The sequence below is a fragment of the Poecilia mexicana genome, unplaced genomic scaffold, assembly GCF_051168715.1.
Source record: "Poecilia mexicana isolate PSO_F unplaced genomic scaffold, ASM5116871v1 scaffold_12, whole genome shotgun sequence".
In the NCBI taxonomy this organism is placed as follows: Eukaryota; Metazoa; Chordata; class Actinopteri; order Cyprinodontiformes; family Poeciliidae; genus Poecilia; species Poecilia mexicana.
This window is the reverse complement of record NW_028263381.1, coordinates 4,869,411-4,883,749: the sequence shown is the minus strand read 5'-3', so window position 1 is coordinate 4,883,749 and position 14,339 is coordinate 4,869,411. Positions and strand designations below refer to the sequence as shown.

Below are 14,339 nucleotides of genomic sequence, written 5' to 3'. Positions count from 1 at the left end.
GTCTGCGAGCCCTTTGAGTCCATTGTTTCAGACCAGACTAACTGTTCATAAATTCAAGTTATGGATCATCACTATGACATTCCTATCGGAGTTTCTGCTCAAAGCATGGCTGTCCAAAGTGTGGTGTGAGGGCCTTTTGAAGTCCTTCGAACCACTGTGTGCTACACCACCCGCATGCAAAGGAACTAGATGCACATAGACACATTTATGTTCAATGTTGAGACATTTTTAAAAAGATACACACAAGGTTAATATTTCTTAAAATGGGAAATGTTTAGAGCAGCACAAAGTACACTTTTATTAACCACATGCTTTGCTTTAATTTTATAGTAACTAACAATACATTCGTCTAGTAACTTATTCAAACCCATTAATTTAACTTGGCTAAAAAAACAAGTTGTTTTCATGAAAGAGAGACATGATGTTGTTTCCAAGAATAAAAATATGAATAGAAAATAATTGACACTGTATTCCCTTATTTTAATAAGGCATCAGTTACAGTTTCCTTCATTCAAGCTACATGTGGCAATTGTTGAGCAGATGAATGTAAAATGTCATTAAAATATATCTAGGTTTTTTTGTTGTTGTTTTTTTAAAGCGTTTGTGGAATGCAGTTACATTGGCAAAAAGCTTGGATACTACTGCTTTAAAACATTTCTAGTCCTGCTTTAAAACCAGAGCTGGACATGAACACAGTTCTTTCAATGTCATTAATAGAAAGAAAACTTATGTCATTTCAAAGTATCAAACCCAGACTTAAAATAAATCTTCCAATAAGACACTGTGTCCTTTGCATTATGATGCAAACCTCTGAGGTCTTCACAGAGAAGAAAATACAAAGACGGTGGACAAAGTGATTTCGGAAGACAAAAACTGATTTCATCACAGTTGATTGCAACACAAGGAGTAGTGTGCCGTTTTGAACTAAAACGAGGAGTGGTGCTTGGGATTTCATTTATAAAAACTGCCAGCTTTAACATCCACAGATGATCAGTGCAATAGATTCTGGTGAATCTGGTGGCGTCGCTCCTTTTAAAACACTTTTCAGCATTTTGAAACGCCAGTAAGCAACAAAAAGCAACTATCACTCATAGATGTGGAAAATTTGAAAAAGAAGCAAACTGAAGAGGTTCTTTTATTTAGACAAAGTCTTTAAAAATTAAACAAAGTCATTTATGGATTGTAATTTACTGTTTGTTGGTTCACCTATAGAGAAAGTTGCTCTGTAGGGACGTAACATAAAGTGTACATCTACTAAAAGAGGAAATGTGTTGGCACAGCAGGTGAGATGATCTTCACTAGCGTACTGGATAAGATGCTCCCGTGTCTTTTTATTGTTTTATGCAAAGCAGATTTCAAATCTGAAACACTCCACACCAAAGCAATGCAAGAAGAGCATCGTTTCCTGTTTTCAGGTTGCATTTTTTTTTAAAAAGGTGTTTGGTTTGTGGTGAACTACAAGAAGCCAGTACAGTGTCGAAAGTCAAAAAGGTTTGAGTTAGTATATTCTGCAATGTGAGGTAGAATATATTTTCCATAAATCTTTCAAAATATTTGAACTCTTTAAGGTGCCACCTAACTTCTTCTGCTCAATCCGCATGAAATAGTTGATAAGTAACCAAGCACTAGTTATTTGTTTATATTTATTAATGCATTGAACCATGAGCTAAAAAACAGAGGTATCCATAGTTCACCTGTCTTTAAATCCTTTAAGGTTTCTCACTGGCATTTTACAAAATAATGTTTTTTCTGAATTCGATTAAGTTAAATTTGTCAGTCAGTATCAGATTAATTTTTGGCTTTGGATCACAGTATTGTTTTCATGATATGTTTATAGTTTAAATAAGAAAAAAAATTAAAAAAGATTTCTGGCATGCACTTTCAACTCCGTAATGTTCCTGTAGGTTACCGACGTCACTGGCGGCTGAACGCTGGAGAATAATGTCCTCCAGTGTCATTAATTGTGTGTCATTATCATAATTTAACATCCTGCTCCACCCTCTTCATCTTTATCACTGGCTGTACAGTACAGTCATTAATCAGGCTGAGGGAAGAAGGAGGGAGGAAGGCGACCAGGCAGACAAATTAAATCAAAAAATGACCTCTCTATCAATCCCATTTTCAACACATTAGAGAGGAAGCACTTTTTCTTCCTCCAACTCCTATTCCTCCCTTTAGCACTCAGCCTTCCTGGGCTAATGGTAGATATACAGTGACATGGTAATGATCCAGCCACGGCTGCAGAGAACCAGCAGTATTGATCAGCCGGCTGATTTATTGCAGGTTACGGCTGATTATTGGGCCATTAATCAGTCTGGGATTACCCTATCAATAAAAGTGCTTACGTTTGTTTGTAAAGTGCTTGCCCGGGCGTAGGAAAAGGGCGGTGTGTGTGTGTGTGTGTGTGTGTGTGTGGGTGTGTGTGTGTGACCAAGCTCCAGAGACACTTGGCTCAAAATGGAGTTATTTCGAGAGAAATAATCCTTGGTGTTCTGGCCAAATGTGCTGCATTTATTCTTGGAAAAAGATTAACTGCTCAGTTAATTGCTTTGCTGTTTAAGACACAGTTGGAAAAAAAAGAGCTGCTTTTTGATTGTAAGGAAATGTTGAAAATGATCAGGCCTATGTTATGCTTTTTGTGTGTATGTTTTTTTTTTTATTTTATTTGTGTTTGACGGCTTCCTTCAAACTTAATACTGCATTCCTCTAGGGCTGCAACTAACAAGTATTTTAGTGATCGATTATTCTAATGATTAGTCGTATTATTTAATAAATGGAAATGGGCAAAGAGAGAAGACCTCCTGTAAAGTTCCCAGATTTGGGAATCAAATGCCAGACAGCCATGTCAAGGATTAATATCCACTGTTAAGTGTCCATAAATTTCCAACTAAGGATGTTAATATGTCTTGTTAGCATACATCCTGTCTAAGGAAGGACCTTTAAGTATCAACACATGTGAAAAAGTATGTAAATTTCACATAAAATGCATTTAAGAGTCATAAACAAATGAACAGATTCATATATGGGTGGATATTAATTATAGTCGCCATCTACTAGATCAATCAAATCTCAATTATTTAAGCCACATGGTTGGAGTGTTGCATGCTGATTTACAGGTTTTGGTTTAGTTTTTGAAAAGTAACAGGTTATGAATGAAAGGATAATGCGAGTCTGCAACTCGAGATGCTGAATCAGAAGACAACTCAGAGTCAGGAGTCAGCGCTGCGACCATAATGGCAAACTGCTCAAGGAATGTCAAAGACAAGGCAATATTTTTAATGCAAAAGTAGCTCATGAAGACAGTAAGTGTTTTGTCACTTTTTTTAGAAGCAGTAATTCTGTAATCTAATTAGCTACATTACTCAGTACAGAACATGAATTAGGTAAAAAGGCCTACGCAACAGAAGTCTTGTCAAAACGCAGTGCGCAGAATGAAAAATAGCTACAAATGCTCTGACTACATGTAATTAATTATGTGAGGCTATTTAACCTTAAATAAAGTGAGAAAAGCACAGCTGGCATAAAACAAGAACATTGCTTAAGTGTTCCATGTGTTTCACATGCCTCAAACCAAACCCTTTGTCATCATCAACAAACACACACACACATAAAAAAAGCCAGCGCTATTAATGTAATTCACAACCTTAATCCCCTTCCTTAAATTAGCAGCCGGATAAAAAGATACTGCTGCTGTCGGCCTGCCAGCAGCTTTACAACATGCCATAAAACAGGAGGATGGAAGGGAGAGGGGGGACGACTGAGAGGGGCGAGAGGGCGGGGGGGTGCTGCTTAAACCCGACCAGAACCCACAACCACTGCCTGGGACACACTTTTACAACAGCCAGCAAATTGAGAGTAGTGATTTTCCTATAAAAGCCCTCAAGAACAGCAGAGCCCGGAGCCTGTTGAGTTTAATGAGAAGGTTTGATGGCTGCCCCCTGTCAAACAGGCCGACTACCCTGCCAAACACTGTTGCTTTTCATTTTATATGCAAGTGTGTTCGGGTAACTGATTAAACATCCCGGGACCTTCTCGGATGCGCTGCCAGGAGTCCCCTCGCCCTGCCTCCCCCGGTGCCGTGGCCGTAAAAACCCGACCCGACAGGGGTCTCGTAAAGCAGACATAATGCCGTCGTAAACATGTCACAACACCTGTCGTAAACATTAATGACTGTTTATGAACGGCGATGATGAATCCGAGAGCTAGGGCTCCTCTGGAAGCCGTTCAACAGGATACGGCTGGAGAAACACAAATCCCAGCTCTGGCAAGTGGAGGGGAGGTGGGCTTGAAAATAACTGGCCTTTTACAGTGAGGAGTCAAAATAAAATTATCTGAGCCGAGGAGTTGTTCTTTAACCCTCTTAGCATGACGCTCAGGAGGAGTGTGGAAAATGTCACAGTTGGACAACGTGGTAAAAAAAAAAAGCTCGTAAAAGCCCACAGGGCTCAGTGTGACCCCACCAGGTCGCGCACGGAGTAAAAACGCTCATGTGGTCCATCTCTTAAGACTGCAGGAGAGTTGAAGACATTTTAAGGTGTTTTCACACCTGATAGTTCTGTGGTCTCTGATTGACTGGAGTCCAAAATTGCAACATTTGTTACATTTTCAGCTGGCGCGATTTTTTCTTCACGCTGAACTGTCAAATGATCCAAAACCTTTGAAAAACCTGTTCCTCCCCTCACCTGTGGTGGCGCTGCACCAAGAACTACTGAAGGAAACAACCTGAGAACCTCTGACAAAGACATGAGCTCAACTTCCTCTTTCACAAAGGAGAGAGGAAAAAATTGAGTGGTGTGAGATTTTAGCAGTTGTTGGATTTCTCTTGTCGTTTGTAAAAGACCATGACCCATTTCTCCCACTAATTCTAGACACGAATTTGTTTTGGTTGTATTTACCCAGAATGCCCAGTGCTGTTTAGTCTGCTTCCTGCTTTTGGAGCGGTCTCTACTGTGCTTGCCATTCAAATATGCATCCAGACAGAGCTAGAGTTCACTTCCACCAAAACGAGACCTGGGTTTTTAGGCCTGCCAGAGTTCACTCCCGCGATCTGCATCAAAGTTCACACAAAACTGAACTTTCTAGGCAAACGAACTGGAGTTTGATTAAAGCAGACTAAACGGGGCTGGTGTGAATGCACCCTTAATGTCTAGTCCATTCATCATTCATGTCACAGCTCACTAACATCTTCCCGTCACTTGTTCCAACTCATCATCATCAACTCCTTTCGATCGCTTGACCCGCCGTGGTAGCGGGGGGTCAAACGTCTTCTCGCAAGCAAGCGTTAGGCAACATGTGTGCAGCTGATGGAAACATGCTCTGCAAAAACTCACAAGCCTGGCGCTCGGCTCAGAGCCGGGGGAACAGATAGCTGTAATCCCATTTTCCCAGCAGGCGGGCCAACATGCCTGTCTGTGGTACTTAGAGATAAACATCACGGTGCACTCTAGGTGACCCGGCGCACACCTGCTGAGGCAGGCTCGCGTAAAAAAAACACACACACACACACACAATGCAAGCATGCATGCAGGTGCAAAGACGGCAAAGACTGCTTTATGCACTTTGTCAACGTATGAATTATGGAGCATGGCGTGACAGTTTGCATTTAAGTGATGTCAGCAGATCCAATAAGGCTATGAGGAACAGATGTACGTGAGCTTTATATAGTTTGTGTGCTGCGCTGTCAGACATCCCTGAGGGGACAGCCTAAGACAAATGTGTTGGTAATTTACAAGTGTGCTTAAATACCCATTATTCTTTCCTCTGCGAGCTCTCTCAAGATCCGCTGCGCTCGTTCATCATCGGCTACGCAGCAGTGTGCACACATAAAAGCAGAAAGAAAAATGAGGTGCTCTCTCTCTCTCTCTCTCTGCTGGATTGCATCACTCCAGAAGCTTTAAAGAACTTGTAGGGACTTTTGCGTCGCTTCGGAGGCTTGTCGGAATCAGTGCTATCGATGGTTACGGCTGAGACATGTGAGCAGGAAGTAGCTTTGGACGGGCGCAAGTTGGACAAAAGAGCGTTTAGGAAGAAGATGAAACAGTTGGAGCACGAAAAACAGAGAAATGCCTTGCAGTAGAGCTCAGTCTCCCTGAGGTTGTCAAAGGCTTTAATGTATTTAGTTAGTTTTTATATGCTAGACCAACATTAAGCGGCACATAGTCGTAAATAAACCTGATACATACGAGAGATAACTCAGCTAGTCGCATGAAAAACTAAAATGCGCACAATAATTTCAGTCGTCAAAAGATGCTGCCCTTTAATATTGTTGGAAAGCCGCCATTTTGAGAAAAACTGCAAACATTTGATACCAAAGTATTTTTGCATTATTTGCTGGTTTCCTTGTGAAGCTGAATGACTATTGTTGTTCTTTATGCAATTTAGGTCGTAGAGACTTCACTATGATTGGCTGGAAATGGTCTCAAAATGACAATGTTAGCGTTTATCGATAAAATTTCGGGGACAATTTATCATCCAGCAAAATTTGTTATTATGACAGGCCTAATTGTAGAATTGAAGAAAAATTAAATACGGTTTCCATAATTTTGGCAAACAAGAATCTACAACAAGCTGTCATGCATTTGCATTCAATCTCCTTGACTCAATACTTTGTTGAAAAGATTTCTGCTACAGTTGCAGCCAAGTATTTTGGGGCATGTTTACACAGCTTTGCCTATCGAGAGAAAAATGTCTTCTTTGCAAAAATAGCTCACGCTCAGACAGATTGTATTGCATAAAATTCCAATAAAACATTTCGATGTCAGATGCTGTAATGGGACAAAATGTGAAAAAGAGGCATTAATATGGCAACGCACTGTGTTTCATAGCATGACATGGTTCCTAACAAACATAGTTGGAATTAGTTGAATAAAGTTACTTCAAAAGAATAACGACAAACCCATAGTTTTACCGTAACACCTTATTGTAAATCTGCTTCATAGACAAAACTTATTAGATAGTGACACAATCAAATGGGTCCAAAAATCTTTTCTGACTTTTTAAAACAATACATCATTTTTCTAAACATGTAAATTGTCTTGTACAACATCAGATCAGTATATTACAAACTTAACTAAACCATAATATTTTACTAAAAATTGCATTACTCTTTTGTATGATGACTTCTTAGGGCCATTGCAGATAAAAACAGTAAATTTCTGCCAAAAAAGTTCACAATTTTGAGATTAGTCGCAGAAATTTTCTAGAAATAAAAACCTGGAAACTTCTGAGTTTCAGAAGTAAAAGATTTTTGACTTTTGAAACTCAAAACTTCCTAAACTCTGACATTTCAATTTTTTCCACCAAATTTTCAAACTCAGAAATTCACTTGTTTTTTGTAGAAAATCTCGGACAACGATCTCAAAATTAGATTTTTTTTAATAGCAAATTTTCAACTTCTGAAACTCATATTTTTTTCAACATATTTTGTTTTCTACACAATTTCTGAGTTTGATCTCAAATTCTTTTGGCAAATATTTACTGTATTTTGTCTGCCTACAATTGGCCCAATACGCAGTCGTGGTTTTGATAGGACTCATTGATGATTCCGCTTTCAACACATTTCAGTCTGGGTTTAGTTTTCGTTCTTTGTGCTCCATAACGGAGGCAGAGCCGGTCACGACTAGATGGATGAAATCCAACTGAGCTTCTACCTCCTCTCGGTTGTGTTTGCAGGAGTTTTTGGGGGGGAGGCCAGTGAGTTAGCACCAGGAGCATTGGGAAGTGAGGCCTACTCACCCTTCAGCATGAGCAAATGACCTGGTGTCAGTAGGAGGGATCCAGCTCCTCGTTAAGCTCCACCTTGATGGGTTTGATGAGATGCAGCAGCTCCGACTCCACCTGCCAGTCGCACCTTGGAGAGAAGAAACAGTCAAACAACCTGCACAAAACTCAGCGGACATGAAATAAACGGAGACAAATTTACTGAGCTGGACACGATTTCAGGTTTCTGCTTGTTGTTCCAAACAAACTGAAAGTCGCTGCATTGTAAAAACCAGAAGAAAACAAGTGTAGGGTTGAGGTCAGAAACGTAGGCTGAGGTTTGACCACAAAAATCTCTAAAAGTAAAGACGAATATTTTAAAATAAACCCTAAAATATATAATTTGTACTGTTTGCTGTAATAATACTACAGTTTATTTAGAGCGACGTTGCTAAAATTCAGTTTATTTGAAAGAATAGTACAGCAGTATATCATCAGCATCCATTCTGAATACACTTTGATCTAAACATTTATTTTATAGCCCAGACTTTGTCCTGTGAAAAGGTGACATCTACCTCAGTCTTAAGACTTTTGGAGACTTTTTAATCATTTCCTTTTTAATGTTTAAGTGTAGGAAGGCACAGCAGCTACTTCCTGGCAGGTCTGCAGTGATATCATACTCTTTGCATCTTAAGGTTCTGGCTTGAACCTTAAGAGTTTGTTCAACTATGTTGAACAAACCTCAACCGAGTCGACAAACCTCAAGGCAGTCACAGAGAAACTGCATCTACGTTGAGCTTACATTACAAACATCCATTGAACAAAATGATTTCTACTAGTTTTTGAGTTGAGATGCTTTTTATTTAAAAATTATGCTGGGTTACTGCATCAAATTCAGATAAATTACATTGATGTTTGCGGCTGTAAACGCACAAAATATTTTGGCAAGGCGCTGCGGGCGGCTTTTTGCCAAGGACGTCTTGAACCTTGACATTAAAGATAAAACTATAAATTATTTTTATCAGAAGAAGCAGCAGCTCTTGAGGCTGCAATTGATGGGAAAAACCCCGAACACGTAGCACCGAGTTAATAATAATCTTTACGTTGTTTCACAGCATTTATTTTACCCCTCCTCTTCCTCCTCGTCCTCAGAGTTTACCTGTGTTTCTCGAGCTCTTCCTGGAGTTGTTGTCGCACGAAAGCTGGAATTTTCCTGAGTGATTTACTGGAGCAATATGAGCCTGGGTGTTATAATTACTGGGGTAAACCGGACAGCTGCTATCGGAGCGGTGTGACGCCGCGCTCGTGGGCGCTGAATCACGGGCTGTGAAAACGGCAGACTCACGCGCTCGCAGGTGCGGGAAAACGCAGACGCCACATTTTTTTTTTTTTTTTTTTCCTGCTATCTGAGTGATTGAAAGCAGGAGAGAGAGGGGGGATAATAATGAGGTCACACATGATGCAGCACCGCTGCCTTACATTAAAGGGACGGGGGTTCTGTTCGCCACAGCGACAAGGACACACACAAACACGGAGGAACTCCTAGCATTATCTGTCCTCTGTCACTCGGCCTGGCACTCAGACGGGGCTGGAGAAAAAGTGCAGCAGAGCGTGGAGGAGATTGTACCGCTGCTCCATTTCTCTCTTCGGCTCGTGTTAGGCTGTCTGACAGCGCAGCATTGATTTATGACTCCCGCAAACAGACACAGCCAGCAGACATGAGGAGAGTGCTCGCGTCCTTGTGTGTGCGTATGTTTGCGAGCGCGCGCGCGCGAGAGAGAATGTTTTGAACTCACGTGATTGATTATCCTGTCTGTCTTGTCTGTGCTATGTTTTTCTGAAATGTAATCTCTCTGAGCAGCATGAAAGGTGTGAGACCCCAGAGGAGTAAAAAAAAAAGAAGAAATAAAACCGGGCCCCGCTCCCTCCCGCCTCCGATGCATCTGTGGAGGCTTTCGGTGAATCGCAGGCCTGTATAGAATTTGCATACCTTTGCTAGGAAATTGAATTCCCTCTCTTCCTGTAAAACTCTCCCCGGGATTAAACCGTCACCGTGTGATTTACTGTAACCTCGCTACGAGCAGAGCCAACGCCGGAGTCATGATTGATGCGGCGGCGAGAGCTTCTCGTTGCAGCATTTTCACACTGTCAGATATTTCATTTTGCTCCCTGCACAATTACAACAGCTCTGAGCACCATGAGGTAAGATTTGCAACGTAGAGGCATTTTGGGTGTTAAGGATCAAAGATGGATGGAGATGTGAGTGGAGGCTTTTGGTGAAAGTCTGAGCAGCTCCTTTTTTTTTGTAGAAGAAGAAAATTCTCTGAGCGGATGTATCCAAATTATCGACAATATCGATACCAAGTCAATATCAATATCGGATTGATACTATTGTCATAACCTTCTGCTGTTTTGAAAACAATGCAATTTTTTTTTTGTTGCTTTTCTATTGTTTTGGTTTATCATGTAAATACTAATATGTTATTATTTTGTAGACACCTATAAACTTTATGAAAATTCTGGGTTTTAACAAAAATAAAAAGAAAAAAACACAAGAACAACTAATGTTCAAAAGTTTGATATATGATGGATAGAAAATAAGTATCTGTATTTGTATTGGTATCGGTAACAGTGATACTGGCCCTACATTTACATGGTATTAGATTAACACTAAAATAAGCAGCATTACACACTCAACTTATATGTTTTTATCTGTTGAACACAAAGCAGTTTTAGAAAATATGGTTTGTTGAGTTTTGGCCCCCCTTACATGGCAGCAGCTTTTTTGTCTGACAAAACCGCAAAAGTGTTACAAGCAGTTCCAGCGTAAAACCTTTTCAAAACGAAAGTGAACGCAAGCAGGAAATATTCGGAAATGATAGTGTCCGTTGCATCATTTTACGCTTGTGCACTCAGGCCTGGTTTTCGCCTTCGCAGCACAGTAATGACAACTCCATCTCCTGCCTGTGATGCTGCATAACTTCAGATTATTTGGTGTGTTAAGCAAAGTCTGCTCACTGTGAAGCATTTACATCATCAGCAAAGACGGACAGGTTGCATGCTTCAGATGATCTGTGAACCTAAGAAGGGTTATGAAAACACACCAGTGGATCAGAAACTTTTGCGTTGAATCCTGATAATGTAGTGGAGCTGTTGTAAGATGGTTGCTATGGCAGCAGGTCTGTCTGTAGAGCAGCCAACACAGAGCTACTCTACACTAAAAAACTAGAGGTTGTAAGTTGTTCTTCAATGGTTTTTCCTGTTTTGTCATTGCTGCACTAAATTAATAACACCTACATCTCCAGGTTTCATTTTGTCACTGGAATTGTTCTGTGACAGCAGCGCGGCTACGGATGGCAAGTGAAATAATTGTCTTTTTGCCCCCACAGCGTTGTGCGCATGCACAACATATCTGGATGTAAACAGTAACATGCAACATCAACATGTCTATGCACTATGCTTTCCAGTGCTATTTATGTTTTTTTTTTAATCAGCATTTCATTTAATTTCCATTGGAAATTGTCTTAACGTTTAAACGGGGCTTTAGAGCAGTGGCCTCCAAGTAGAGCAATGCGTTGAAATTCCCTCCACTTTTTGTGTTGCCTCATCAAACTCCAATTGAATAATTGAGATGTAGGTCAAACATATTATGAACATCAGTGAGTGGCTGATATAAACATATACTTAGTGTCAGTCAATAGAACTCATTTTTGCTTATATGACATGTTTATCTTTGACAGTAGGAATAAAAAAAACCCTGTCGGGTTAATAAAACACCAGCAACAGATGATTTTCTGCTCAAATACCCAAATTTTAGAAGGGCATCAACTTCAAAAAGCGAGGCTTTTACTCTGCACACATGGCTTTGAAGGAGTAAAAAATCAAGGTGTTTTTCTTTTTTCTTTTTTTTTCTAATTGTGTTGAACTGGCCTCTAAGTGCACTGCTTCATCTAATGCAAACCATTCAAGTGCAGAGCTGTCTGGAGAAGTGCGTGTTTGGCCTGTCAGGTCCAAGATGTGCGCAGCTGAGAGCTGTTGTAAGGAGATCTGCTGCTGATGATGGTGATGATAGTGCGGCTTATTGGCCTGTAACTCTGCTGTCTGCTGTAATAGCGCCGCTGACAGATACAGACCACCCACTTTCCTCTGGTCCGAGCGCATTCATCAAACTCTTAACTTATTTTTTCCAGCCCAGCATTTTCAGGCCCAAGGCAAGGAGAGAAAAACACACACACACATATATATGTATATATATACACAGAACGCAGATTATGCACGGTAGACTTCTGAAGCAAATAAAGGGATGTTGTAGATTTGCAGGAGTAATAACAGATCGTGATTTCGGCTGTCTGCTTCGCATTGAGGAGTCGACCGCAGTGCAGCAGGCCAGAGCTGTGGGATGAAATGCGGTGCAGGAGCAAAGCGTTACCATCACGCTCAGTCCACATCGTTCCCCTTACTTCAGTTTTCACCTTCTTTTTTTTTCCACCCACCCCAGTTATTGTTTTAAAATGCAACTCAAATTGAATTTTTGGTGTTTGCTGAAAAACAAATCGGATTTGAAAATATTTTTTTTTCCCAGTGATTCCCTTTCAAAACAAACCACAAAATAAACCGATAATGAGGAAATGGGTTCCGTTCACGGTCGCCACGGCTACCTGGCCTCGTCAGCTGCAGCACATTAAGCGGCATGTGCCAGTCAGTATCGGGTTAGATGGTTGTCAATGGCCAGTCGAAGGCTAATGGCAGCCCCCAACACACTGATGTAAAATACGACTTAACCTGATTAAAAACAGGTGGAACCATTTGCACAGTGTAAGTGATTCAACACATCGTCCATAACTGTCACATGAAAGGAAGTTTTGTATTCAGAGTAATTCTGTCATATCCCTTAAGTAAAATCTAATACAACAATTTTACTTAAACTAGGACCGCATATTAGGGCCATTGTAGATAGAAAAAAAAGAGGTAAATGTCTGACAAAAAAAATCTGAAGTTTTGAGATTAATCTCCATAAAAAACAAGGAAAATTCGGAACCTCAAAAGTTGAAAAATATGCAAGAGAAAAACTTTCTAGAAGAAAAACGTGGAAATTTCTGAGTTTCAAAAGTTCAAAACGTTCCAACTTTGTTCTACTTTTTTTATTATTAATTCAAATAAATAATTTTCACAAATTTTTAACTTCTGGAGCTCAGTCCTTGTTTGTTTCTAGAAAACATTTTTACGTTTATTTTGGCAGGAATGTACTCCTTCACCATCGAACAAAACAGAGTAAAAGTGCTAACGTTAGTCTCGCATTACAGCAAAAAGCAGAAAACATCATTAGCTTGACATATGAGTTAATTGGCAACAAATCCTGGAAATTTCTGAGATTCAAAAGTGGAAAATCTGTCAGGAAAAACAGATCAATCTCAAAACTTGTCCAAAGTCAGACGTGCGAGTCTTGAGCTTCAACCAGCACAATCTTTTCATGTTATGGATGTTATTCAGCTGAGAAAACAATATAAAACATAACCATACAGCAAGTAAAAGTGTAGTCATTTAATAACAGCTAATATACAACTTTTTATCTCACATAAATTAATAATTTTGGTTTGTTTTAAATAGATAAAATCAGCAAATTAAAAAACCTAAGCTGTCTGTTTATGCAACCTTCTCTATTTTTGTATTATGTGTTTTCTGATGCAATATTTTCTGGAACTACAGGCTGTAAAAGTTCAGATTGTGGTCAGCAATCAGTTTGGGAAACACGTTCTTGCAGTATTTCAGCCTTGGAGGACAGCGGATATCCACACACACACACACGCACACGCACACACACACACACACACGTCAAAGCTGGGTCAGATTCAAAGCCTTCTTCCTCCCTGGAATATTTTCATGATCCATAGGTTGGCTGTCTTCATGAAATATTCCGCGCCTCTGGGAGCTAGCTAGACTGGCAGTAATTCAATGCGCTACCCATATGCTTTTGTCGTCCTGACTGTGATGTATTCACTTCCCCTCTTGCTTCGCTGACTTTGAGCATTTCAGCACTCGAGCAGGATGTGATGTCAGAGCCTCATATCAACAACAAAGCGAAGGGCGCTGAATGGGCTGATTCATCTGATCTCTGGAGAGAGATTCCTGCCAGAGATTCCTGTCCGCCGCGCTCCAGCTCTCATGTCTTTCATCCTCCATCTCTCACAGTCATGACAGTGATTAATGACCCTCAGCTGCCGTGTGCTTCCTCGCTGACACCACCATCTTTCTTCCTCTCCTGTTTGCGCGGAGTCTTCACCGAAAAGAAAAAGGAACAAAATCAAACAGACGATTGATGCCATGTGAGGTGAAAAGTAGAAGACCTCCGATAGTCTGCTGGTCGGAAAGGCTTCCAAGACATGAAAACTACATCCCAGTGCAGTGTTGAGATGTCTGAGGGTTTTGTTTGGACAATATGAGGATCAACAGGTCAATCAGGGAGCTGCATCATCGGTAGCACCTTGTTTAGTCCGCTTTAATTGAACTCTAGTTTGTTTGCCTAAAATGTCTGGTTTGTTTGGAAAGTTTGAATGGCTGATCGAATGGTGATACAGACTAGAAAAGCAAAATCTGCTCCGCCTAGAGGTCTCAGTTTGAATGCTTATGTGAATGCCAAGCGT

The 14,339-nt window shown here is 40.4% G+C and overlaps 1 protein-coding gene across 2 annotated transcripts in view; it reads right to left on the bottom strand.

The window, feature by feature from the left end:
* Window positions 1-9,225, bottom strand: part of LOC106917046 (zinc finger protein 703-like) — an 80,756-nt gene extending 71,531 nt beyond the window's left edge. For both annotated transcript variants that reach the window (XM_088010795.1, XM_088010794.1), the window contains exons 1-2: window positions 8,858-9,225; window positions 7,735-7,849 (exon numbers count right to left, since the gene is read on the bottom strand). The gene's annotated coding sequence lies outside the window, so the exon portion shown is untranslated. The remainder of the gene's footprint in view (window positions 1-7,734; window positions 7,850-8,857) is intronic.
* Between the last annotated feature and the right edge of the window lie 5,114 nt (window positions 9,226-14,339).